General features: G+C 39.8%; 1 pseudogene; it reads left to right on the top strand.

The window, feature by feature from the left end:
- The window catches only part of LOC111398290, a 9,107-nt pseudogene extending 3,072 nt beyond the window's left edge, over positions 1 to 6,035 (top strand).
- The last annotated feature ends 229 nt before the right edge of the window (positions 6,036 to 6,264 follow it).

Genomic DNA, 6,264 nt, shown 5'->3' with positions numbered 1-6,264 from the left:
AGGTAACTTGGCTTCCTCTAGGCCATGTCGTACTTACAAGCAAGTTCTAAAGTTGGGGTCAGACGAGCCTTTGAGGCACTATATTCAGACAAATTTTGTAGAGTATGCACTCTCGGTAGAGGATGATGAGCCTGCCACTTTCAAGGAAGCTATTTTAAACAACAATAGTGAGAATTGGTTGGCAGCGATGGAAGAAGAGATGGAATCACTTCATAAGAACCAAACATGGGAGGTTGTCCCATTGCGCATAGGTAAGAAAGCTATTGGTTGCAAGTGGTTGTGCAAAAAGAAAGAGGATCCTACCAAGCTTGGTGGTACAAGATTCAAAGCAAGGTTAGTGGCTAAAGGGTTTGCATAAAGAGAGGGAGTTGAGAGAGAATTATTCTTTCAATTTAATTGTTCTTCTTGAACAATCTTGGAACTTATCAAGATTCTTCTATCAATCGGATTGTGGGTTCTTTCAATTGTAATCAAGGGGTTTTAGGTTCTTCGCTAATTTAGGGTTTCTTGGTTCAATTCTTGGGGTTCAAGATTCAAAACCGGGTTAGTATTGGCGTTCTTGGGTTCCGCATCAATCTCGTTGCGGGTTTCGTAGTTTCCATTGCTACGGGGTTCGCATCAGTTGGTATCAGAGCTTTGGTTCCAATTTAATCAGGTTATATCCTTTGTTTTCTAATTTTTTTTTTCAATTTCTTGTGTTCTTGTGTCCAGAAGGTTTTCTTGATCTTTGATCCAAAATTTTCATCAAAAATCTTCAAATTCCGTTTTTGGGCTCAATTTTCGCCCAAATCAGTTTTCATTTTCTTTGTTGGTTTTGTTATTGATTTTCGGATCTAAAAAAAATTACTGTTCATCCATACGGTACTGTTCATCCATACAGTTAAAAAAAATTTGTTAAATAATTATTGATCCGTCAAAAACCAACTATTATTATTCATTATCGTTTCTAAATTACTTGGACACATTGAATCATTCCATTCCTTCATTCAAATCAAGTTTTAAAAGTTTTCTTTGAGTCCTTTGTTACAATTATTGAGTCACATCCGGTTTGGGGAATTCTACACGAATTGATTAATTGATTGAGTTCATTGATTATTCCTAGAAGCAATTGTTAAAAGAATTGAGTGGTAAAAGGCAGAGAGGTGAGCTTAATAGAGGGTAAAATCCATTGTGAGTGTTTTCGAATGACTTTTGGTGAGGCAGTAAAATAAAATTTTAGTGCTAGGATGTCAGAAAGGGTAGAATCAAACTCAAGCCGACAAGGCAATAATAACAATGCAACGGAGGATTTAGTGCAGAGGTTTGAGAGGGCGTTTGGAGATGTGAGAGATAGGTTGGAGAAGCAGGAGGCTTGGATGAATAGATTAGATACATCGGTGGCTAATCTTAGTCAGGGGCATCGAGTAGATGTATCCAATGCCAGAGGACCGGATAGATGGGAGCCTAGAAGGGAAAGGCGAGAGGAGTATGGATATGGGAGTGACATGGGCGAAGATGAATTTCACGGTGTTGAGATGGGAAGGATGAGGAATAGAGGCGATAGGTTCGACAGGCGGGGTCGGAATGATTGCGGGGAGGAGTTGGATGGAAACTTGGGAAATATAAAAATGACAGTTCCTTCATTCAAAGGACGGAGTGATCCCGAGGCATACCTGAAGTGGGAAAGGAAGGTTGAAATGATCTTCGAGTGTTATAACTATTCGGAGGAGAAAAAGGTGAAGTTAGCAGTTTTGGAGTTCAGTGACTATGCAATTTCATGGTGCGATCAAGTGATTACTTCACAATGTAGGAGTGGGGGAAGGCCAATCAGCACTTGGGAGGAATTGAAGTCATTGATGAGAAAGAGGTTTGTTCCTAGCCATTATTACCGAGAGATCCATCAAAAACTGCAAGGTCTATATCAAGGGTCGAAAAGTGTAGAGGACTATCATAAAGAGATGGAAATACTCATGATTAGGGCCAATGTGGTGGAGGATCGAGAGGCTACCATGGCACGATTCTTGAATGGGTTGAATAGGGAAATTGCCAATATAGTGGAGTTGCAATATTATGTGGAGTTGGAAGACATGTTGCATGTGGCTATGAAGGTAGAGAGACAGCTGAAGAGGAAAGGGGCAGCTAGGCAGTCGTTAGGAACTTCGAGTGTTAATCTATCTTGGAAGCCAGCGTGGAACAACAACAACCCAGGTGATAAAGTTGTACCTAAAGGTAGGAATGAGTGGCAGAAAGGGAAAGAAGAAAGTGCTAACAAAACAACACCCAAAACAGATTCACAACCATCAAGGAATCGAGACATCAAGTGTTTCAGATGCTTGGGGTCAGGGCACATTGTTTCTCAATGTCCAAATAAACGGGTAATGGTTTTGTTGGATAATGGAGAGGTGGTGAGTGAAAGTGAAGGAGAGTTTGAGGACATGCCTGCATTGGAAGACATTGAAGAATAAGAAAAATTGGAGTTTGCTGTTGGGAAATCGTTGGTGTCAAGGAGAGCTCTTAACACTCAAGTCAAAGTGGATGATTCGGAGCATCAGCGAGAAAATATATTCCACACACATTGTTACATCAACGATAAGGTATGTAGTATGATTATTGATGGTGGGAGTTGCACGAATGTAGCAAGTACAACTCTAGTTGAGAAATTAGGTCTAGCATTGTTAAGACACCCTAGGCCTTATAAGTTGCAATGGTTGAATGAAAGTGGGGAAGTTAGGGTGAATAAAAGAGTTTTAATTAATTTCTCAATTGGGAGTTATAGTGACAAAGTAGTATGTGATGTGGTGCCTATGCATGTGGGTCATATCTTGTTAGGAAGGCCATGGCAATATGATAGAAGGGTCACACATGATGGTTATAGGAATCGTTATAGCTTTGTCAAGGATGGGAAGACTATTACTCTTGCACCATTAACACTGGCACAAGTGTATGGAGATCAAATCAAGCTGAAAAGTGAGGAAGACGAGAGAATAAGAGAGTCAGGAAAAAAGAGAGGTAATAGTGAGACAATCAATAAGAGAGAAAATAGTGAGGTGGCTGAAAGTGGAGAAAAGAGAGAGAAGCCACATGAGCGGAGAGAAAAAGAGTCAGTTGAGAGGAAAGAAAAGGAGTCAGCTGAGCGGAGAGAAAAGCCAAAGGTCAACTTCTATGCAAAGGAGAGTGAGTTAAAAAAGGCTATGAGCGATAATAGGCGAATGATATTGTTAGTGTACAAAGAGTTCCTCCTCAATTTTGAGGATTCTAACACATCCCTCCCTAGTTTGGTTAAGTCTTTATTGCAGGAGTTTGACGATGTGTTTCCTGAGGAGATGCCAAGTGGATTACCACCAATCAGAGGCATCGAGCACCAGATTGACTTTGTACCCGGAGCTGTCATACCGAATCGACTAGCTTACCGAAGCAATCCCAAGGAGACGAAGGAGCTTCAAAAGCAAGTGGAGGAGTTGATGAGCAAAGGTTATGTCAGGGAGAGCATGAGTCCATGTGTTGCACCTATTTTGTTGGTGCCTAAAAAGGACGGGACTTGGAGAATGTGCATAGATTGCCGAGCTATCAACAATAACACGGTAAAGTATCGTCACCCAATACCTAGGCTAGATGATATGCTTGATGAGTTGCATGGTGCTTGCATTTTTAGTAAGATTGATCTTAAGAGTGGGTATCATCAAATACGCATGCGGGAGGGTGATGAATGGAAAACGGCGTTTAAAACTAAGTATGGATTGTATGAATGGTTGGTTATGCCGTTTGGACTCACTAATGCACCGAGCACTTTTATGCATTTCACGAACCATGTTTTGCGTGCTTTTATTGGGAAATTTGTTGTAGTTTATTTTGATGACATCTTAATCTATAGCAAAAACCTATATGAGCATTTAAAACATTTAAATTGTGTGCTTGTTGTGTTGCGAAAGGAACAACTATATGCAAATTTCAAAAAGTGCACATTCTACATGGATAGAGTTGTTTTCCTAGGATTTGTGGTTATTGCTAACGGGGTGGAAGTCGATGAAGAAAAGATAAAAGCTATTAAAGAATGGCCAACACCTAAGACTATAACTGAAGTTAGGAGTTTTCATGGATTGGCTAGTTTTTATAGGCGATTTGTAAAAGATTTTAGCACCTGATCCGTTGACTGAAATAGTAAAGAAGAGTGTAGGTTTTCATTGGGGAGAATCTCAAGAAATTGCATTTAACACAATTAAAGATAAGTTATGTAAAGCACCTGTTTTGGCATTACTAAATTTTGATAAAACATTCGATGTTGAGTGTGATGCATCAGGAATAGGTATAGGAGCAGTGTTAATGCTGGAAAGGAGACCTATTGCTTACTTTAGCGAAAAGTTGAGTGGGACAGCATTGAATTATCCAACATATGACAAGGAGTTGTATTCACTTGTTCGAGCATTGGAGACTTGGCAGCACTACTTATGGCCAAAGGAATTCGTGATACACAGAATTCGTGATACACACCGATCATGAATCTTTAAAGCATTTACGAGGTCAAGGTAAGTTGAACAAAAGACATGCGAGATGGGTGGAGTTTATCAAGACATTTCCCTACGTCATCAAGTACAAACAAGGTAACGAAAATATAGTTGCTGATGCGTTGTCTCGAAGGTACGTGCTTTTAAATTCATTAAGTACTAAATTACTTGGTTTCGAACATATTAAGGGCATGTATGAATCTGATTGTGATTTTTCTAGTATTTATGCTTCATGTGACAAAGGTGCATTTGATAAATTCTATAGGCATGAAGGATATTTGTTTAGAGAAGATAAGTTGTGCATTTCTAATTGTTCTTTGCGTGAATTATTGGTAAGAGAAACACATGGGGTTAGTTTAATAGGACACTTCGGCGTTCAAAAGACTTTAGACATATTAGGAGAACATTTTTATTGGCCTAAAATGCGACATGACGTAGAACAAATATGTGGAAAGGCATAACTTGTAAAAAGGCTAAGTCTAAGGTTCAACCCCATGGTTTGTATACTCCTTTGCCTGTACCTAGTGAACATTGGGTAGACATATCTATGGACTTTGTGTTAGGTTTGCCTAGGACAAAAAGGGGTCGGGATTCAATATTTGTAGTGGTCGATAGGTTTAGTAAAATGGCGCACTTCATACCATGTCATAAAACTGACGATGCTACTAATATTGCAGACTTATTATTTAGGAAAATAGTACGATTACATGGAGTACCTAAAAGTGTAGTGTCTGATAGGGACGTGAAGTTTTTGAGTCATTTTTGGCGTGTTCTGTGGAGTAAGTTAGGAACTAAGTTATTATTTTCTATAACTTGTCACCCACAAACAGATAGACAAACTGAGGTAGTTAATCGAACTATGACTCAACTACTTAGGACAGTGATCAATAAAAATCTGAAATCATGGGAAGAATGTTTACCGTTAATAGAGTTTGCATATAATCGAGCTACACATTTTACTACTTCATTTTCTCCTTTTGAAATTGTTTATGGTTTTAATCCACTAACACCTATTGATTTAATACCTTTGCATCTGCATGAACGAGGTAGCTTGGATGGGAAACGAAAAGCCGAAATGGTGAAAACACTCCATGAAAAGGTCAGGATGCAGATCGAAGAGAAAGGAAAGCTGATTGCATCAAAGAAAATAAAGGAAGAAGACGCGTTACATTTGAGCCTGGAGATTGGGTCTGTGTGCATTTCAGAAAAGAGCGTTTTCCAAAACAGAGGAAGTCAAAATTGCAACCACGAGGCGATGGACCGTTTCAAGTCATCGAGAGGATCAATGACAATGCATACAAAGTGGATTTACCTAGTGAGTGCAATGTTTCGGCTACTTTTAATGTATCTGACCTCTCTCTGTTTGATGCAAGTTCAGGTTCGAGTACGAATCCTTTTGAAGAGGGAGGGGATGATGTGATCCAAGAGTCGAGCCAGAAAAAGGCAAGCACGAGACGAGACCCGTTGATAATCGAAGGTGGACCGATAACGCGATTGAGAGCAAAACAAGTGAAACAAGCAATGGGATTGCTCGTTCAAGAAACTATTGATGGAACCATGTTCGGGACTCAAAATGGGACAAGTTTCGTGTTCGTGTCGAAGGCCGAAACAAAATGGATCAATGCGTTACAAGCAGCCGAAGAAGAGAGTGGGCAATATAACCATGCGGCCGCACGACATGATACCGAGAATTCAATGGCCGAAATTTTATTGTCATGCGGCAGCACGAGTTATAACCATGCGACATCATGGTTCATTTCTGGGGCGATTTTCCTTTTTTTCG

The sequence above is a fragment of the Olea europaea genome, chromosome 8 (genome assembly GCF_002742605.1).
Source record: "Olea europaea var. sylvestris chromosome 8, O_europaea_v1, whole genome shotgun sequence".
Taxonomy (NCBI): Eukaryota; Viridiplantae; Streptophyta; class Magnoliopsida; order Lamiales; family Oleaceae; genus Olea; species Olea europaea.
Note: the sequence above shows the minus strand (reverse complement) of the source record. Positions and strands in the feature narration are given on the sequence as shown.